This window comes from Acomys russatus, chromosome 5 (assembly GCF_903995435.1).
Source record: "Acomys russatus chromosome 5, mAcoRus1.1, whole genome shotgun sequence".
NCBI classification, from domain to species: domain Eukaryota; kingdom Metazoa; phylum Chordata; class Mammalia; order Rodentia; family Muridae; genus Acomys; species Acomys russatus.
This window is the reverse complement of record NC_067141.1, coordinates 53,376,005-53,398,001: the sequence shown is the minus strand read 5'-3', so window position 1 is coordinate 53,398,001 and position 21,997 is coordinate 53,376,005.

The following is a 21,997-nucleotide window of genomic DNA, read 5'->3' as shown; positions in this document are numbered from 1 at the left end:
GGGAGGGAGGGAGGGAGAAAAGGAGGGAGGGAGGGAGGGAGGGAGAGAGAGAGAGAGAGAGAGAGAGAGAGAGAGAGAGAGAGAGAGAGAGAGAGAAAGGGAGAGAGAGAACAATAATAATCAAACATTATAAAAAAATAGTTAAACAATATTAAAAGCGAGGCCCAATAGCCTTCTTTAAATAAGCAACATAGTTTAAACACAAGGGGAAAGGAATAAAGTGCACCACAAAAACAGTAACTCTACTGAAGTGGGTGTATTTACATCAGACAGCACCAGTTTCTAGACAGAGTGTGGCTGGAGGTAAGCCATATTGTTAGTCTATATGGAACACAGTAGGCAGTTCATCAACAGGACAAAGAAACCCTATATATAGGCATCTAATAATACACCTATGGAAGACATGAAGTCTGACATAAGTCTGCTTCTCAGTGTCTTACCTCCTTCCTACCTTGAACCAAAGCACAGAAACCAAAATTATTCTTGCCTACGGCAGGCGATAAGAATTAGAAGTCCTCTGTAAAATAAGGCATAAAGACTGCTTTGTCTGACTCCCTCTTTGCTGATGATTATTTCAGAGGAGCCCTGCCATATAGCTGGAAGGCAGGAATGATGCAGAGAGGCGAAGAGGAATGTTACATAGGCTTGCCTGGGGTTCCCCTCCTTGGTATGTTACCATGACACCATGCTCTGTGTCAAAACACCTTATTACACAGATGTCCCTTTACCATCAAATTCAGGCATATAAATAGAGGGTTCCCTGGCTACTGAGCCCTTCACATTTCTCTTGTAATTTTTTTTAATACTTATTTGTACATGCCAAGGTTCATGTGTGGAGGTTAGAGGCAGCTTGTGAGAATCATTCCTTCTTAGCACTAGGTAGGGTGTAGGGATTGACCTGCAGTGACCAGACTTGGCAGCAAGTCCCTCTACCTGGTGAATCATCTCACTGTCCTTTGGGGGTCTTCATTTTCTGTCACACAAACATTTGATTAAATAAATCCATATGCCTTTCTGTGGTCAACTTGTCCATTATCATCAGGTCCAACATTCTTATGACAGATGAGGAATGGTGTTATACCTTTCCAGTTCCTAAAGTCTTTTGGGTTCAACTTAGTGTGTCTGAGACACATGACTGCTTCAGAGTGCGCAGATGAGTCATGAGTCAAATGGCCAAAGCTGGCAGGGAACATGGATTTTACTCCGCTTGTTTTGTTTTACTCAAGCCAAGGTCTTGCCTCTGCTCATAGTGCTTCATCAAGAAATGCGAGTAACTTTCCTTCATCTCTTCCTCCCCAGATTCACACAATCAGAAGAAAATTATGGCATAAACTAGTTTCTGGCTTGTGACCACCTTGGTGATATTTTTGGTGTTCTGAATTCATTGTTCTCAGAGACGGTCATTATTTTCCTTTTCCCTGTTTTCTGATCTATGTCCCAAAGAGAAGAGCCATGGAGGCAAGACTATAGGCACAGCGCTTTATATACCTGACGCAGTAGAACTGATGTTAAAGCCAGTAGTAAGTTCGCAGTGGTTACCAGATGAGAGCCTATTTGCCTAAATCACTCTTCACCTTTACCATGCTGTTGTCAACTACTACTCCCAGCTGCGTAAAACAGCTGAGATGCTCTAAGAAACAAAATAATCCTGAAAGTTGACTTCGGGAAAAGAAAAGATTTCTGTATAATAATAATTATTTTCCAATGAAATTATTCTACAAATCAGTTTCCACTTCCTTGCTTTTAACAGGAAAGATGAAAAGAGATGTACTTGACTAGTTAGCAGGCAGATCATAAAAATAATCTTTCTGTCTTTGTCTTCCCTCCATCCTCTCCCTGCTTTTTGTCTTTCTATATAGCCCAGGCTAGCTGCAAACTCATCCCTACACCCAGCACAGAAGTACTTCTTATTGATGTATTGCTATGCGATTAGGGACACAACCTCAGAAGGCGTGCCAGTAAGTAAATGGCACTATTTGAGCATAGATTTACAGCACTTACATATATTCTGGAAATGAAAAAGTTAATAAAAATTTTGTTTCATTGAGAAAGATGGCACATCTAAAACTTCCATTAAAATTTCATTCTCTTACATGAAGAGATTTTTCCCCCCCTAGAGGAAGATAAGAGGTATCAAATTACTATCTACTGCTTTCACAGAGATGAAAGTGCAACTATTTAATTTTAAGTTGCTAAGATATACAATATCATAACATGTATCCCTAGGAGAGATTTGAAATCATGATTAAAAAATGTTTACGTTGTCCTGAAATTAGGCAAGCACTTACAGTTTAAAAAAATTACTGCAGGTTAAAAAACAAAAACATTTTTAAGAAGCTGTTTCACCTATTAATAAAATTTTTATTATTTTAAATTTCAAAGGCAAATAAATAAAAATGTTAGATTGTCAAAAAGATTGGAATGATCACTCTAAAATTATGATGATTATATGTGGTTATTTGGTATAATGATATATCTCTTTTCTATCAATTTAATTATGGATTGTGTATTTTTAATGACTTTGTTAGTTTGAGTTACTTTAAAAATAAAACATAGTTTAAAATAATTGTATGTTGGGCATTGGTGGCACATGACTTTAATAGCAGCATTTGGGAAACAGAGACAAGGGGATCTCTGTGAGTGAGGCCAACCTGCTCTGCAAAAAGAGTCTAGGACAGCCAGTGCTGTACGGAGAAACCCTGTCTGGAGTTTCCCCCCTCCCCCACAAATAAAATTGAATGTCAATGTAACAACATAAGTTTACTTTAAATTAGGGACCTCTGAAGTTCTCTCTCTCTCTCTCTCTCTCTCTCTCTCTCTCTCTCTCTGACAAACATGTATGTGTAGGCATGTGAGCATATGTGTGCATATGTGCATGTATGTATGTGTGTGTTGTGTGTGTATGTGTTTGTGTGTGTTCATGCATGTGTCTGTGTGTGTGCACATATGTGTCCGTGTCCGTGTGTGTGTGTGTTGTACTGACCCTGACCCAGGGTCCCATGTAGTCTAACATCTGAGCTATGCCCTTAGTCCAACACTCAATTTCTTATTATTATAAATTGGAGTCTATGAGACCTAGCACTTCCACCTTGCAATATTCACTTTAGTACTTCATTATAGTATTTGTTTGTTTGTTTGTTTGTTTTTCAAGACAGAGTTTCTCTGTGTAGCCTTGGCTGTCCTGGACTTGCTTTGTAGACCAGGCTGGGCTCGAACTTGCAGTGATCTGCCTGCCTCTGCCTCCCAGAGTTCTGGGATCACAGTCCTGTGCCACCATGCCCAGCATCCTTACAGTATTTATATGTTTGTTTACTTTTTTGGCAGCAATACAAATGTTTGAATTTTCCAGAAGATGTTTATCTGCTTCTTATTAGAGTGCTTGTGGGGTATCCGCCTATTTTATAGTCCATTCTTACCCCCAAGGCTTTGCATTTGGGTCTGTAATTGCAAGGCTCGGGGGCGTGAAACATTCTTCAATGTCAGGCATAGTATCCTCACTTGATTTTAGACTGAGACAGTAAGACTACTGCAAAGAAACTGAAAAAAACATGCTGTAGCTCTCATAAATGACAGGAGAATATTCACAACTTTTGTAAAGAATGGGAGAGCAGGCCCTGTCATTAGTGAGCCCCACAACTCCCCTGTAGATGATTCCAATAATATTCATGCTCACAACCATTAGCATAGGCAATGGAGGATTTATAAAACCAAGCACGATATATGACTCAAATACCATTTTCTAAATCTCTACATGTATAACTCTGAAGAAAAATCCACAGAAATACATACAAGTACATTTCACTGGGTAGAGACTTCCTGTGTCTCCTCTCACTGTTAGTCTACAAGAGAATGATATATGAAGTTGTTTCAAAGGCAATATCATCCAAAAATACCTAGAAAGCTATGGGGTAACTCCCTCTCTGAAGCAGTTCTCTCTCTCTCTACATCCGGTTTTTCCTTTCATAAATTAATGGTTTCTGTTAACGTACATGGCAATGGGTCACACTATGATGTTTTTACAATAATCTTTTATATCTTACTTGACCTGACAGACTCAAACAGAGCAGACTTCACCCACACTTAAACTTATGCCCTTCCAAGGCTCCCCATGTCTCACAGACATACAACAACACAGCCCCTTCAGACACTTACTACCAGATCTCAGCTCTTCTGAGAGTCAAGTCTTCCAGTCCCGGGAGAGCTTCTGATTGACTGCAGCTCCTTCCAGAGTCGCCTATCAGCGAAACCTGTTCTGTTCTAAACAATTGGGAATATGTTGCAATGTGCAATTTCCCAATTACAGGAAGATTAAATACAGCTTCAGGTATGCTGGATGCTGCCGGGACAATCTTGCTGGGTGAGTTCTTAGTCAGTGATGAAAAAAAAAAAGTGACGAGAGAACGAAGATGCCTGCTCCTGCCAAGCCAGGCCTTCAGTGCTGGCCCTCAAGGAAGAAGTGGGCAGGCAGCTTCTCATCAGAATGCACACTCTCCACTCTGAAAATACTTTCCCCCCAATAAAGGCTGCCATACCTCTGGCCATACAAGCATCTCCATCACGTGTCCAATCCTCTAGTACCCCTGTTTGCAATACTTCTAATACTGTAAGCCTCCCAACTATTTTGCTTTTCCTACCTTGGGTATTCGAAGGGTCAAGAAATGAAGACAGTGTGGAATCCAATTTTTTTTTTCTCTCATTGAGAAATAGTTCATGACCAAGAGTTCCAATTAGCTAAAGAAGAAAAAGAAGACTTTGTCCTCCTATTCTCCAATATGCTCCTTCCTGGTCCTGATGCCATTTCTGCATCTGTACTAGCTAGAGGCTTGGTATTATAGAACCCAGAAGGAACTATAGGGCTGTTAGGGCTGTGTAGGTTTTGAACTAAACTGTGTCGGTCTCTGTATGTCTCTCTCTGTGTCTCTGTCTCTGTCTCTGTCTCTGTCTCTGTCTGTCTGTCTGTCTGTCTGTCTGTCTCTCTCTCTCTCTCTCTCTGTCTCTCTCTCTCCGTGTGTGTGTGTGTGTGTGTGTGTGTGTGTGTGTGTGTGTGTGTGTGTGGGTGTACAGTTATACATGCTTGAAAGTCATTCACAGAAGAGGCTGCCTGAATAAATTTGTAAATTTCTTGTTATAGTTCAGATATGTCTACATCCATCAGAACATACATGATGCTTGTAAGCTGGGGAAACTGGAGAGATGGTTTGGGCTCAAGAGTGTGTCCTGCTCTTGTAGCAGACCAGGGTTTGGTCCCTAATTCTCACATCATGAAGCTCTCAATCACATGCATCTCCTGCTTCAGGAGATACAACACCCTCTCTGGCCTCTGCAAGCACCTTTACTCACACCTCCTTATATTACTGAAATGAAACAACTCTTGAAAAACACAGCTTGCATTTTAGTCAGGTGGCTAAGATTTCCTTTGGGTTATAATAATTAATGCATACACTTGATCCTACTTGATTATAAATTTAGCTAAAATTGCTTTTGATTTAGTTGTATAATGGTTTCAGTCATTCAATAAGATTTATTTTTAGGTTTAGCTGTCTTATTAAGTCTCATAGCTGTTTATCATTGATGTACAGTTATACTTACACAGTGATATGCCTTATGATGCTCTGCAAAAAAAATAATTGGAAAGAGTTCCTAAGTGGCAACTGACTAGTCCCTTTCCCCATAGTCACCTGCAGTGACAATGTTTGTAAGTACCCAGCATCTAATTCATTCTTCCAGGAAATACATACATTCTCAGAAAAAGGAACTGAAGGGACAGATAAATATCCTGTAGTTGACCTTGAACTCTGTTACCAATGACCTTCTGCAGCACATACTTTACTAGCTTAAGCATTGCAGTCAGCAGCACGGTGGAGCCATTCTTCTATATAAGTGCTCTTTACTGTCTGGTTCATTCTCTGCTAAGTTTAAATTTAACTTTTGTTCCTAATCCAAAATTCCACTCAATATCCTAAAATATGAGCATCTTCCTGTAATGTACACAGAATATACACTTTTGACAAATGTAATCATTTGGCCAACTTTTCTTACTTCATTTTTTTCATTACTCTATTTAATCACTTTATAGCCTGATCACAGGCTCATCCCTCCTTTCCTCCCAGTCCCACCGTTACACCCGTCCCTTCCCCCCTTCCCCTCTCCCCTTCTCCTCAGGGAAGGGGTACCAACCGACCCTGGCACGTCAATTGACAGCAATACTAAATGTGTTTTCCACCACTGAGGCCAGACAAGGCAGCCTAGCTATGGGAAACATGGGCAACAGAGTCAGAGACAGGCCCCACTCCAATTGTTAGGGGACCCACATGAAGAATAAGCTGCACATCTGCTACATATCGTTAGAGGGGATAGGTCCATTGTCTTGGTTGGTGGTTCAGTCTCTATGAGGCCCGTAGCCCAAGTTAGTTGACTCTGTAAGTCTTCTTGCGGTGACTTTGACCTCTCTGGGTCCTTTAATCCTTCCCACTCTTCCACAAGCCTCCCCAAACTTCACCTATTGTTTGGCTGTGGGTTCCTGCATCTGTTTCTATCAGTTGCTGGGTGAAGCCTCTCAGAATACAGTTATGCTAGGCTTGTGTCTGCAAGGATAGCAGAATATTATTAACAGTGTCAGGGTTTGATCCCTCCCATGGGGTGGGCCTCAAGTTGGGCCAATCATTGGTTGGTCATTCCCTCAATCTCTGTCCAATCTTTATTCCTACACATCTTTTAGGCAGGACAAATTTTGGGCTGAAGGTTTTATGGGTGGGTTAGTGTTCCTCACCCTCCACTGGAAGTCCCACCTGGCAACAGGAGATGACAACTTCAGGCTGCTTAATCCTTGATACTAGGAGTCTCAGTTGAGTGACCCCATAGACTCCCAGGAGCCTCCCCTGTCCCTGAGATTCTTGCTCACCAATTTTACTCTTTCCCGGTCCTCCTGCCACCTCTCCCATACCTGAATCCCATCTTTGTTCCCCTACCCACCTCATCTCCCAATCAGTTCCCTCCTTCTTTCTGCTTCAGATGTTTATTTTATTTCCCATTTGAGGCATTTTCCCACGGGCCATCCTTGTTACTTCTTTGGGTCTGTGAATGATAGCATGGTTACTCTGTACTTTATGGCTAATATCTACGTAGAAGTGAGTGTATACCAAGCACATCTTTCTGAGTCTGGGTTACCTCACTTAGGATGATATTTTCTAGTTCCACCCATTTTATTGTAAATTGCAGTATGTCTTTTTCTTTAAATACCTGAGTAATTCCATTGTATAAATGTACCACATTTTCTTAGTCCATTCTTTGGTTGAGTGACATCTAGGCTGTTTCCAGTTTCTGGATATTATGAATAAAGCTGCTATGAACATAGCTGAGCAAGTGTCTTTTTTAGGTATGGTGGAGCGTCCATTGGGTATATGCCCAGAACTAGTATAGCTGGGTCTTGAACTATTTCAAATGTTCCTATAAATTGCCAAATTTATTTCCAACATGACAGTACAAGTTTGCACTCTTACCAGCAATGAAGGAGTGTTCCTCTTGCTCCACATCCTTGCCAGCATGTGTTGTCACTTGAATTTTTTATCTTAACCATTCTGAAGGGTGTAAGATGGAACCTCAGGGTTGTTTTTATTAGCATTTCCCTCATGACTAAGGATGTCGAATATTTCTTTAAGTTTTTCTTGGTCATTAGAGATTACTCCATTGAAAATTCTATTTATCTCTGTACCCCATTTTTTAAAATTGGATTGTGTGCTTTGTTGGCGTTTAATTTCTTGAGTTCTTTATGTATTTTTGATGTTAGCCTTCTGTCAGATGTAGGGTTTGTGAAGATCTTTTCCTATTCTTTAGGCTTCTATTTTGTTCTATTGATGGTGTTCTTTGCCTTGCAGAAGCTTTTCAGTTCTGTGAGCTTCCATTTATTAATTGTTGATCTTAGTGCCTGAACTGTTGCGCTGTTCAGGAAGTTGTCGCCTATAACAATGTATCCAAAGATATTCCCTACTTCCTTTTCTATTGATTTAGTGTATCCAGTTTTACATCAAAGTCTTTGATTCACTTGGACTTGATATTTGTGCAGGGTGATAAATTTGCATTATTCTACATGCAGCCATCCAGTTAGACCAACACCATTTGTTGAAGATACTTTCTTTTTCTAATGCATGATTTCGGCTTCTTTGTCAAAAATCAAGTGTTCGTAGGTGGATGGGTGTATTTCTGGAATTTCAGTACAATTCCATTGATCCACCTGTCTGTTTTTATGCCAATACCATATGTTTTTTTTTTTTATTACTACTGCTCTGTAATACAACTTGAAGCCAGGGATGGTGATACCTCTAGAAGTTCTTTTATTGTACAGTATTATTTTTAGCTGTCCTGGGTTTTTAATTTTTCCATATGAAGTTGAGATTGCTCTTTCTAAATCTGTAAAGAATTTTAATGGGAATTGCATTGAATTTGTAGCTTGCCTTTGGTAAGATTGCCACTTTTCTAACTTTGAAGCATGCTTTCAAACAGGACTTGACTTTGTTGTTTCTGGAGCTCACTGCAAAACCAAGGCCTCTCCTTGATGAAAATCACTTAAAACTTCCTAATGGTAACAGAAGAGTTTTCTGAAATGCGATTTTTTCTAAATATAGCACCATAGCTAACTATATGTCTTATAGGTCCATAACACTATGTTCCCGATCCGCGGGTTCAGTTATTCGTGGAGTGGCGAGGAGGGTCGCGACCTGTGAATAAAGAATTAGGCGAAAGAGAGACACGAGCCCAGGAAAAACTTTGCTTATCGAGGGCCGTTTATTGTAAGGGGGTATCCAAATTTATAATAAGCTTCTGAAAGGGCGGGGGTGAGAAGGAATGCAGTGGAAAGTTACAAAATCTTCTGGTCCAGGCCCAAGGACAGCAGGTGTGGAGTGGGGGCGACTATACAGAAGTCTCGATACACCGAATGTTCTCTTTCTCAAGGTCAGGCTGGATCTTTGTGGTAGCCAGGCAGAATAATTATCTCAAGTATGCAGACAGCTGTGGCTTTCAGCCAGCAGGGCCTCTCAGCCACTGGGGCAGGTCAGGCAAGGTCCTATGGCTCCTGACAACACTAGTCCCAGCTCTGAGAATACAGAGAGTTTCATCATGCACACATGGCTTGTAACTTAGTCACTTCTCATAGAAGTGTACATATTGACTATTCACTATTTTGTCCTTTCGTCATTTCATTCCCTGCAAATCCTCATTGTGATTAACACCATTAGGAATTTCTGTGAAAATTTCTCCATAATATATATCCAGAAACAAGATGAGCTCAACATAACCATATAGTTGCTAACTTTAACTCTCTTCTGCATGTTCTTCTAGAATATCCAGTATGCTCCCATCAACATGCTGAGAGAACCTATTTCTCTGTGTACTCAGTTCATTACTTGCCGTAGGTAAATATCTGTCACAATTTTGCCTTTTGTCTAATCATTCCATCTACGATTTAATTCATTGACCAGAAAGTCATCTCTGCTTACATGTTTCCCTTTTATATTAAATGTAACTGGGGGGGGTCCCTATTTATTTTACTTTTTTTCCTTCCTTTGCATACTGGAGAGGGTAGGTGTTTTATCAAGGTTTCTAGGATCAATAAGGAATTTGATAAGAGCATCAGAAAGGGTGGAACAATCTCTACTTTGCCAATATTGCTGATACAATGTGGTCATTGTACTTAATTAACTGTTTGTGCTCTGGCTGTTGCTATGTACTAAAGGATATGTACCGTTTAGAGTGGCTTACATCTAGTTCCCCAGACTGCATGCACACATACATGCAAAATGTCCCTATGATTATGAATCAGGAACTTGGTGTTATTTTCTAAAGGTCAAATGATTTTATAAAAGTTTTTGAGGTTTCATGATCCTGACATTCAGTTGTGTGGCTTCTGCCACCAAAAAGTTTGGTTTGGACCCACAGCAACAACACATTCATGAACAAAGGTGTTTCAAACATTTTAAACTTCGCTTTCAGAGATTCTTGATGCATATCATATGTTGAGATGCTTCTTGATAACAGAAAAATGTACTGTGAAATATAAATATCAACATCCAACTTCAGAAGCAAAAGAAAACATGATTAGAGCTGAGAAAAAAGTAAAATGCAATAAAATAATATGAAGAAGACATTAGTGAGATGCCATTACACTTAAACGACATGCATGTTATAGTCCTATGAGGCCACAAGACTATTAAAGAGTACAAAAATAATGATTTTAAAATGTATGTATGTATGTATGCATGCATGCATGCATATATGCATGTATATATGTATGTGGGAATGCATGTTTCAATCTGAACATATAGAGGTGAGAAAATAATGGGCCTTGATTCTTTCCCCCCACTGTATTGTTCCTTGGGTCGAGTAGTCAGATTCAATTTTTCGTCAACAGCCTTGGTAGCAAGTGCTTTTACTTGCTGAGTCATCTTGCTGACCCCGTGAAAATTGTAACGTGTTTGCCAAACTAGAATAAACCCACAGAATATACTCATTTATAAATTGTGGAATAAATGCAAAATAAAATATCTCCAAAAACAATTCACAAAAGTGGAGAAAATAACACAATAGATTGAAAAATTTAACACACAAATGCATTTCACATCAAGGCCTTAGAACACAAAGTGGCTTAAGATTGACAGATAAAGGCTAGGTTGTTTTCCAGATGGTGTTAGAGCAGTTAGCTCAATATTTGTAACAAAATAAAGCTAAACAACTACCTCATGCCAAATGGTAACAAAGATCCTACGTGAATTAGGATTTAAGTATCAAACAAAATCATATAAAACCAGAGAAGTCTTTAAAGAAATTTTGCACTTGTGTGCAAAAGAATGCACAAAGCACATGTAAGTTTTAAGATACAGCAGTAGATGTAGATTAGAACATTGAATGAGAAAAGGTGTTACAAATATGACATCGAATGTAAAAGTAACAAAATGAATCATTAAGCTATATAAAATTTCTACAGTTCTCTTTCTGCATGTACCATAGGACTTCCTCAAAACTGACTTTGGTTGATAGTTGTGTTAAAGCTGTACTTCTTAACCTCTTCTTCTACCTTACTTCAGTGGCCTCACAGAATATCCTATGAGCATATACAGGGGGAGGAGGTCCCCCTCAGTCACAGTCATAGAGGAGGGGTGTAAGGGGAGGGAGGAATGGGAGGATACAAGGGATGGGATAACCATTGAGATGTAACAAGAATAAATTAATAAACTATATTAAAAAAGAATTATGGCATTTTAAAGCTCCTTGGTGGTTGTGTGATCCTACCTCTATATTTAAAAGAAATTTGCATTTAACTTGCTAACCCTAACCCTAACCCTAACCCCAAGCCTAATAGAAGAGTGGGAGAAGAGTAAAGATTAGAACCATAATTTCCAGGAACTCTACATTTATTTTTTTCTTTAATCAAAAGTCATAATGAACAATGCACACACACACACACATATATACATATAGATATGCACCGACAATTGTGTGTACATACACATACAGATTATAACAGACCCTGGAGATTATGACTTGGATATATATGTAAGGGTCATTTCCCCTAGCCAACCACAAGCAGTCAGGCACAACTAACAAAGTTTGTAATCTCTTCTCATGTTTGTTCTGCATTTACGTATTTTATCTACTGTTATATCTTAAAACTTACATGTGCTTTGTGTATTCTTTTGCACGCAAGCGCAAAATTTCTTAAAAGACTTTGTGATATATATGTAGATGTACATAATTTAGTGATAAGTGTTTAAAATGTACACAAGCAATTCTTACAAAGTGTAAAAGTAAAACATTTAGATTGTGCTGACTCAAGGAAATGTAGTCTATGCAGAACATTTTTTTCTTTTTTTGATTCAGATTACATCTCAATTGTTAATCCCCTCACTTATATGCTCTCATTCCTCTCTTCCTCCCCCTTTGCCCCTATTCCTCTCCGCTAAGTCTGTGACAGAAGGGGACCTCCTCCCCCACCATATGGTCACAGCCTACCAAATTTCATCTTGGTAGCCTGCTTATCCTTTCTCTGAGTGCCACCAGGCCTCCCCACCAAGGGGAAGTGGTCAAATAGGGGGCACCAGAGTTCATGTCAGAGTCAATACCCACTCTCCACAAACTGTGGAGAATGTCCTGTCCATTGGGGAGATCAGAGTAGGGGTTCATTGTTTACTACATGTTTTGTCCTTGGTGCAGTAGTTTGAGCAGACCCCCCCCTCCCGGGTCCAAATCTGCCCATCATGATTTTCTTTTTGTAAGTTTCTAGGACTCTCTGGGTCTTTCTCTTTCCCTATTCTCCCATACTTCTCTCACCTAAAGTCCCAACAGGAAGTCCATGCATGTATCCTAAGCTCCTGGTAAGTGAAGACTTTCATGGAACATCCCTTTTGGGATAATGTCTAATTATGAGTGAGTATATACCATGTGAGTCTTTCTGGGTCTGGTTTAACTCACACCTACTCAGATCTATGCGGAATATTTAATCTCGTTTAATAAAGAACAACCAAGGTTGTGGTAGACAGAAAACTACTTTAGTGAACACTGAAACAAAGTACAACCAATCTTAGCCAAAAGCCTGAGAAAGAATGCTGGAGACAAGTTAATCATGGTATTTCAATTTAGGCAGTTTCGTGATTAAAGTCTTAATTTGGAAAGTTACTAATATATATAATATAGAAATATAGGCACATATATACACACATATGTCACACATATGTAATAGGTATATAATAGATTTCCCTAACAATGGAAGAGCTGAAAATTGGTAACAGAACCCAATGAAAGCAGAGCTGTACTTCCAAAATTTTATTATCCAGGCAAAGCACTTGAAGATATCCTTAAAATCAAAACAGAATCCAGTAAATTTTACTTAGAATTTTGATTCAGGCTCTTGTGACCTGAGTAGAGACATGATTCTCTATTTCTATTGCTCTGGTTGTTGAAACCAAAGTCCTACTAGAATGTGGACCATATTTTATAATTAGTGAACTAAGATAATGGGTAGGATTCTTGAAAAATTATACCCAAATTGGAAGTCTGCCTAATTTAACAACGTGATTGAGCTTTGCATGCTCCTCATTTTCCACCAATATAGACAATTATGCAATTATAACAATAAAGGTACCATTTAGGATGTCAGGCATAGGCCAGGCACTATGCTTTGTTTTTGACCTTACATATATTAGTCCTCAAACACTCTGACAAAGATGCATTAACTGTCCTCTTCTACACATGATGATACAGTGATTAAAAGGGTGAAGCTACCCTTCTAAAGGATGGTAAGGACCGTGTTTTACTTTTCCACAGTAGAATTTCTTCTCTAAAACAATGTCATAAACTTAAAGGTATTGGTGTAGGCAATGGTCCCGGAATAGCACTTGATGGTTAATAGATACATATTAATTAATACCCCTTTTCTCTCTAGATAGGGTGGATATTACATATTTGACTATGGTCAGAAAAGATAACATTTCAAATAGACAAGAATTGGGAAATAGGACACTTTAGGGACACTGTGCCCTTCAATCTTCTATTTATCCTTTCTTCTGTGTCTGCTCCATTGGCAGGTGTGTGTGGGTGGGTGTGCGTTGGGGTGTTGTGATTGCTAGCCACAATCTCCTATCATTCTGCTTCCATGGAATGTGATGAGACAGATTGGTTATCAAGAAGAAGGAGGAGAAGAGCAATAAGAGTAAGAACAAGGATATGAATAGGAAGAAAAGAAAAGGCCCCAATTCCAATCCCACAGCTTTTCTTCTCCACTGACATATCTCTATCCAACCTGCTTCTCTCAATCTTCTTTCACCTCCTAAGTCCTTTACAAATTCAGTTTTATATATTAATTTTACTTTCTCTCTATATGAGCTGTGTTGCTTGCATGTTCATCAAAAGGTGTTAGCTCCCTTGTAACAATGGTTGTTAGTCACCATGTGGATGCTTGGAACACAGAAGTTGAGTCCCTGGGAAGAGCAACAAATGGCAAAACATGCTCTTTACTGCTGAGCCATCTCTCAAGCCCTGCCTTTTTAAGCCCTCCTCTCAGGGTCGTCTGTTGCCTCCTTGAGGGATCTGTACAGTGCCATGGGGCTTAAGGCAGCTTGAACGGGTTCTGAGGTTTTTTTGGGAGGCGGGTATCAAAAGTGAGAATGCTGGCCTGGAGAGATGGCACTGATGGCTCTTCCAGAGGTCTTGAGTTCAATTACCAGCAACCACCTGGTGGTTCACAACCACCTATAATGTGATCTGATGCCTTTTTTATGGTATGCAGGTATACAGACAAAACACTGTAACATAATAAATAAATATTTTTTAATTTTAAAAAACAGACAATCCTCTTTTTTTTTTTTTTTTTTTTTTTTTTTTTTTTTTTGCTGGTACAGTGCAAATTAGACTCCATGAATATTACAACTCAGTGTCTGATGACCTATATAATATGTCGGGAACTGATGAAGCCACCAGATCATCAGATAAGCCAGGGTGTTTCAGATCCATCTGTTGACTGATCAACAAGCCTCTCTGGAAACTTGATTATGTGTAGTTTTATGGGATTCACTCCGGACATACTGAGTAAGAGTCTCTGAACTTGAGTTTGCATGTTTGGTCAAGATCTCTAGATTATAGCACAAGCTAAAGTTGCTTCTCTCTAGAGCAACATTTTCATATGAAATGTGTTGAAAGTTCTAAATACACCACTTAGGTAGTAACACTTAGAGATAACCACTTATTATATACACATCCCACTGGCTTTATGAAAATAGGGAAGAACACTTCCTGTCATTCATCAACGGCAATTTATACCACCTGTAAGCAGCGTATCATATACCACAACACCATTCTTTGCCTCCTACAGTCTTGTGCAATGAGTTATCTGCACATCTTCCTCCAGTGTCAGCTTTTTCATACACACCTGCTTGTGATGACAAAAAAAAAATATATATATATATATATATATATATATATATATATATATATATATATATATATATATATATCAATGTGAAGAAAAGATAACATTTGGAATTTTTCTTCAGATTGTGAGTTTAATTTTGAACCAATGTCCTTCCTCAACAATTGCATTTTCACAACAGAAGAAGAGAGTCATACTTAACATGAACAAAAGAAGTTTAATGCATACTGTTCTTGATTTTTAGTTTCATTTAGCTTAGTTAGGCCACCACCCAAATCTGCCTGACGAAAGACCAAGTTCAGATTTTTGTTTCACTACTCTGCAGGTTTCCACTGTAGAAAACCTTTTTGTTTCATATACCAGGTTCTCTGTTGACTGGTTAACAGAGGCAATTTTCTTTTCTTTTCTTTTCTTTTTTTCTTTTTTCCTCAGCAAAGAAATATTTGAGTTTAATTTTAGGAAAAAAAAAATAGCCCCATGCTAAAGGAAAAGCTCTTAGGAGATGTAAGAAAAAGATCATTCATAATGTGAAATCATCAAATCCAATAGTTTTCTTTACTTTGGTGCAATTCCTCATTGTTTCATCTCATCTTAAGGGATGACATAGGAGCCATTAGTAGGAGCAGGAGCTCTCTCTTGAAGTCCATATCTGAGCTCATTTGAGAGGAGTTTGAAAACCTCACAGGTGATTTTGAAACTTGTTTTTGAATAGTCACAGTTATACCTTAAACAATAATAATAATAAGGGGTAACTATGTGTGGAGAACCGTACAACATTACTTAAAGGTATCAATGAAAATACAAATAGGTTAAGACAGTTTGCATTGTGAGTGTAAATAACCTGTAAAATTGCTCAATTTTTGAAGTTTATTGTAAAAGTTTAAGGAAGCTTCAATCAAAATTCTGTTCATTTTTGAAGACATTGAAAAATATAGTTCTCTTCAAGGATAGGAGAGTGACCATATGAACATATAATTTATTTACATAACATCTAGATTGTAATCTTCTGGCTCTTATCTTTCTGTTCCCACTTCCCTCCCTTTTCTGCTATATTCCCCTCCCCTAGACCTCTGACAGGTGGGGTCCTTCTCTCCCGCCTTCTGACTACAGCCTATCAGGTCTCATCTGGATAGCATGCATCCCTTTCCTCTGTGTTCCCACAGGGCCTCTCTGCCAAGGAGCAGTGATCAAATCACAGTTCATGTCAGAGGCAATGCCCTGCTCTCCCTTGCACTTCTCCATGTGGAGAATGAGCTGACCATTGGCTACATCTGAACTAAGGGTCTAGGTTCTCTGCTTGCAATGTCCATGGTTGGTGCATCAGTTTGTGCAGGGCCCCCTACGTCCAGATCTGCTGGCCTTGATAGTCACCTTGTGGAGCTTCTGACTACCTTCCCCCACCTCATCCTTTCATTCCCTTCTCTTCCATACAACTCACAGCTCTTAACCAGGAGTCCAGCTTTGAGTCTCAAAATCAAGAAATCTTGAAACTTGCATGCAAATGGATGGAACTAGAGACAATCATTCTGAATGAGGTAACCCAGACCCAGAAAGACGTGCATAGTATATACTCACTTATAAGTGGATATTAACTCAACATAGAAAGATGTCCTCTGAGACACTGATCATTTAAATCTGAATTATTGAATCTTTAAGTTTGTATAGTTTCTGTAGTTCCTCTTGATATTGCTGTCTAGTCTTTTTCCATTGTAACTTACTGACATACATGAAATTTTCTTGACTCTTAAAATACATCTTAATACTTCTTTTATATCCCAAAATGTGATTGATTCATGTAAAAGCTCCTTGGATGCTTGAGAAGAATTTGTATTCTACAGTTGTTACAAGGAGTATTCTGTAGATGTCTTTAAAGTATATTTGATCTATGATAGTTTGAATCAGAAGTTTGTTGATTTTTATTGGATCTATTTATATCTTCTATTGATGGCAATGTGACATTGAAATCATCTACTAATTATTATATTTGAATTGAAATATCCCTTCATTTTCAGTAGAAAACCATTTTTTGAAATTGATTGGTTCAATAGTCATTGGATATATATTTTAAATTATTTTATTAATTGATTATTTGAGCCAAACAGGTAAATTACACTCTTACTTACCTTTATATTCCACTGGCTTGCAAAATCATTTTTCTTTTTAACTTTCAGTCAGTGCATTTCTTGCAGGCAAAGCATAGTTGTATCTTGCTCTTCACACAGGCAGATAGTCTTCACTTTTTTAATATTTTCAGAGATAAGAATATTTATATCTAACGCTATTATTTAATTATACATCCTTAAATTCATCTTAGAGGTGTGATGGCTTACTAAATATAATGATCAAGCCTCATTATTATCTTTACTGAATTTTAGAGTCACCGAGGAGACACAGGTCTGGATATGTATATGTAAGTTTGACTGAAAGGGCAGACACAACTTCAATGTGGGCTGCATGGCCAGACTGTATAAAAGGGGGGAGAGTGAAAGTGTGAAGGCCCGATGAGCACCAGCATCCATCTCTCTATGCTTTGTGACTACAGATATAATGAAGCTGGCTGCCTCATGTTTCTCTCCATGGGTCTGTCAGCCCTATAACTTCTCTGCCATGATAGATTCCAACATTAAACTCTTTACCAGAATAAGCCCTTCCTTCCTAAGGCTGTCTATGTTAGGTGCTTTTTTATGACAAGAAAAGTATGTGATGTAGAAAATTATATCAGGAATGGGGTCATTGTGATACACTTGTGCAGGTTGTTTCTAAGCTTTTGGGACTGGTATTCAGAAAGATTGTGGATGAGTTTGGAGCTCTGGCCTAGAGAAGCCCTATAATGTGTATATAAAGTTTCCTGAGTCATTCTGTTGGAATCTTCAGTTTGAAAGACCACAGAGCTGAAAGAAATGTGCAGAGTTGAAGAGCAATTCACAAGGTTTCAGAAAGAAACAAGGAACATATTGAGAACTGGGCTAGAAATCACCTATGTGATGGTTTGGTAAAGACTTTCACATTTGCATTGAAAAATTGGGAAAGGAAACCAATGTGTTTAAGGTGCAGACAAGGGAGTCACCAAGAAAGCAGCTGTAATTGCTAAAGAAAATAGGACAATTAAAGAGGAAACTTTCTCTTTTCACTCTACACATAGAAAAGGTGCCCCCAGAGAATAGCCTTATTCATGCATGTAAGGTCCCAACTTGTGAAAATGTAAATTAACTGCAAAGGAAATTAATTTCAGCATTGAAAATGCTATTGAAAGAAATCCCTTCACTAAAGCTGCTGCCTAAAGATCCCATTCCAAAGTTCACTAACCAAAATGCAAAAAGGCCACTGTTGTTGTGCTGGAAGAGGACCAGACTATATTTTGATTTAGTAGAAGAACTTGGTAACCTATCTACATGCTGATGTTATTGTAAATGTTTTTGTTTGTTTGTTGCCAACTTGACCCAAGAAAGAATCATCTCGGAGGTGGAATTGCCACCATAATATTTCTGTAGAGAAGTCAATGGATCATTTTCCTCATTAATAACTGATACGTACTGGCTCAGCACACTGTGAGCAGTGTCACTCATAGCTAAGTGTCCATGGTTTGTATTAAAATGCTAGCTGAGCCAGTCATGGGGAGCAAGCTAATAAGCAGCATTCCTCTATGCCCCTGAGTCACTTTCTGCCTCCAGGTTCTTACCTTGACGTATCTTGATGTTGTTTTGTGGTTGAGATGTATAAGGTGGAATAACCCTTTCCTCCACAATTTGCTTTTGGTCATGGTCTTTATCACAACAACAGAAACCAGAATAAGACAGTAGGCAAGGACAAATGCAAGGTTGCAGAAAGCTTCTGAGTCCAGACAGTATAGAGCAGTTATAGCTCATTCACGGAAGCCGTAAGAGCCTGTAGTGAAGCTGTGAAGGTGGAACCTAAGTCAGATTGAAACGTTAAGATGGTGGAGATATGCGGAGCATGGGATGTCTACTGAGGGAGGGTGTGGTCTGAGAAAGAGAGCACGTGTGTTGAAGGGCTCCAAACAGGTGCCCCCTCAAGCATATTGAAGACCAGGTGATATATCATTATAACAGTAGATTGTGGCCAGCTGTATCACTCACTGTACAGCAACCATTCCTGTTCTACCATGATGGCCTGAACCCACAAACCATGAGTCAAAATAAATACTTCATTCCTCAAGTGGTTTTGTCAAATACTTTGTCATACCTTTAGCAGCAACAGCAACAACAAAACCCTCCATAACCAGGACAGTGAACTAGTGATGCTGCCCTCTTCCCTAATCCTCATGTCTTTATAGTCTAACATGACTTATTCTCCTGTGGGTTTTATGATGTTGTCAATCTTTTTTTCATCTTCTAAGTGTAGTTTTGATAAATATATATTTCACAATGCTGTCTTAATGGTTACAGATTGCTTTAGTGATTCTTATCAAGGAAGGATTTTTTTTCAAGCCTTCAGTTTTTAAGAATGACTTTTCTGGTTTCGGCTGTAATGTAGGGTTTTGCTGAGAAGTCTGTTGTTTCTGTGATAGGTCTGACTTTTGGGTAGCTTGGAATTTTTCCTATGTGACTTTCAGCTGTCTTTCTTTGTCCTGAACTTTTCAGGCTTTAACTACATGATGTGGAAGCTTTTCTGGCCATATCTACTCTGGGACATGATTTCTTTGAGTTGTCTACATCTCAGCTTGCTCTTCTACCCCACATCTTCATAGGTTTGGTCTCTTCAATGTGTCACAGATGTTCTCAGTGTTGTCCATTGTTCTTAATTCATCTATTACTGTTTACATGTAATAATCTGGTAACATTTGTTTTAAATTGCCTTTTTTTGCCTTCTCACTTACATAATCTCTTGATAATCCTTTCCACTGAGTTAAATAATTTGATTTACTAAGATGTTCATTTTCAACATTTGCCTTTCTTGCTTCCCAAATCTCTCTCTTTTGCTGAATATCTTGTCCAAGTTGCAGAATGTTTCATTTAGGTCTTCCAGTGATAAATACTTCATGTATCTATGTGCTTAAGACCTCCCCAAGGCCACTGAGCTTTTTTTTAAACAAGACTGAATTGTTTTTTATGACTAGGTTGAACTATTTTATTCAACAACTTCAGGGTCTTTGGATTAAGTTAGTTAAATGTCGTGGCCTTTTGTAAAAACCATGATTCCACCGGGTGTGGTGGCGCACGCCTTTATTCCCAGCACTCGGGAGGCAGAGGCAGGTGGATCGTTGTGAGTTCGAAGCCAGCCTGGTCTACAAAGCGAGTCCAGAACAGCCAAGGCTACACAGAGAAATCCTGTCTCGAAAAGCCAACAAAACAAAACAAAACAAACCCCAAAACAAAAAAACCCCATGATTCCTGGCTGGCCTGTTCATATGCTTCTTTGATGTAATCTGTACATCTGTTGAGATATCTATCTGTCTGTTTCATATTAGACTCTTCAGGATGAGCAGCCTTCTCTTCATGTCTAAGTGGCTGCATCATTCAGAGAGGAGACAGCAAATCACCCTAACCACAACCAAAAAACAAGTTAGGTCTAGAAATTCAATTAAAAACCAACTATAAGCAGCAAAGAAAGCACCAGAAGCCAGTGAAAAGAGAGAGGCAAAATATAAGATACATTACAGAATTAAAAGTTAATGAAGGTAAAGATGATAGAAACACAAAAATTAAAGTATAGAGGATGGTTGAAAGGAGATAATAGAGAAAATCAAGGTTAAAGCACAGCAAAGATAAAAGAAAATAGTATGAAGAAGAGAAATAAAAAACCTAAAATTTGGTTATGGAATAAAAATATTTAAGAAAATTGTTTATTAAAGAAAGATAAATACAAATTAAAAATATGAAAAAAATAAAATAAGAAAAATCTGGGCCTGTGCTTATACAGGCTTAGAACTTCAGTTATTTGGGGGAATAAGGCAAGAATAATAATAAATACAAGTTTTCCCTGGCTATGGAGTGAGTGAGTTAAGGGCTAACCTGGGCAAAATTTTAATACCCTGTCTCCAAACCAAAATATAAACTTGAGGAAAAAAGCCCAGTGTTAGGGGGCCTACCTCATCTATGCCAGGCCCTAGGTTCAATTCTCACAAACAAAAGTAGAAACAAATAAAAATGTGTATGTGTGTGTGTGTGTGTGTGTGTGTGTGTGTGTGTGTGTGTGTGTGTGTGTGTTAACCTTCTTTTCAGTTTCTGATACTGGAATTAATAAGTTCTGTTGGTATTGGGTCAAACATGGAGTATAATATAGTTTCTATGTCTTCCTATTCTGTGTAGGTTGGTGATAAGTGTTCACTGAGGGCCGGTTGGCCAGGGCTATGTTGTCAACATCAGGCCCACACTTATCACAGTTGCTTCCTTTGTTTGCTGAATCCCTTGCTGACCCCAGTGACTTCTATGGTCCAGGCAGGTTCCTACTCATTCCAAAGACACCTGCTCCTCCAGTTTCACACCCAAGGGCAGCCAGTGTCCAAGCTGAGAGCTATGCCCTGGCTACTCAAAAGAGTGGGAGAAGCAAATAACTGAGTTCTGCACAAGAGGTGCAGAGCTGAGGGAACAGATCTCTTTGCCTCCCAGGCTCAGCTTTCTCCATCAACACACAACAGTAAACTACTGAGTTTTAGTAAGGGGATTAAGATGTGGAGTAAATCAGAGTAACTACACCCCAGCAGAGAAAAATCACAACCGCTAAATCCACCTCGCCCTCTAGTGGTGAGATGCATACCGGGTTGTTCCTGAGACATTTTTTCCTGTTAAGACAGGAAAATCATACACATTCAAGTAATATTATATGGACCAAACAGGTATGTGTGTGTGTGTATGTATGTATATATATATATATATATATTACATTCTAATATATATTAAATGTGTGTTTGTGTGTGTAAAACAACAATTGAAAAAATAGAGGCCACCAATTTGAGGGAGAGCTACAAAGGAAAACTTGGAGAGAGGAAAAGGAAGGAAGACAATCATGTTACTGTATTTTAATTAACAAAAACTATAATGGTAGGTTCATTTTGTAGAAGAAATGGGTCTGGAAAGGCAGAATGCTATTTTAAGTAACTGGTTTTGCTATAGTATTATTAAT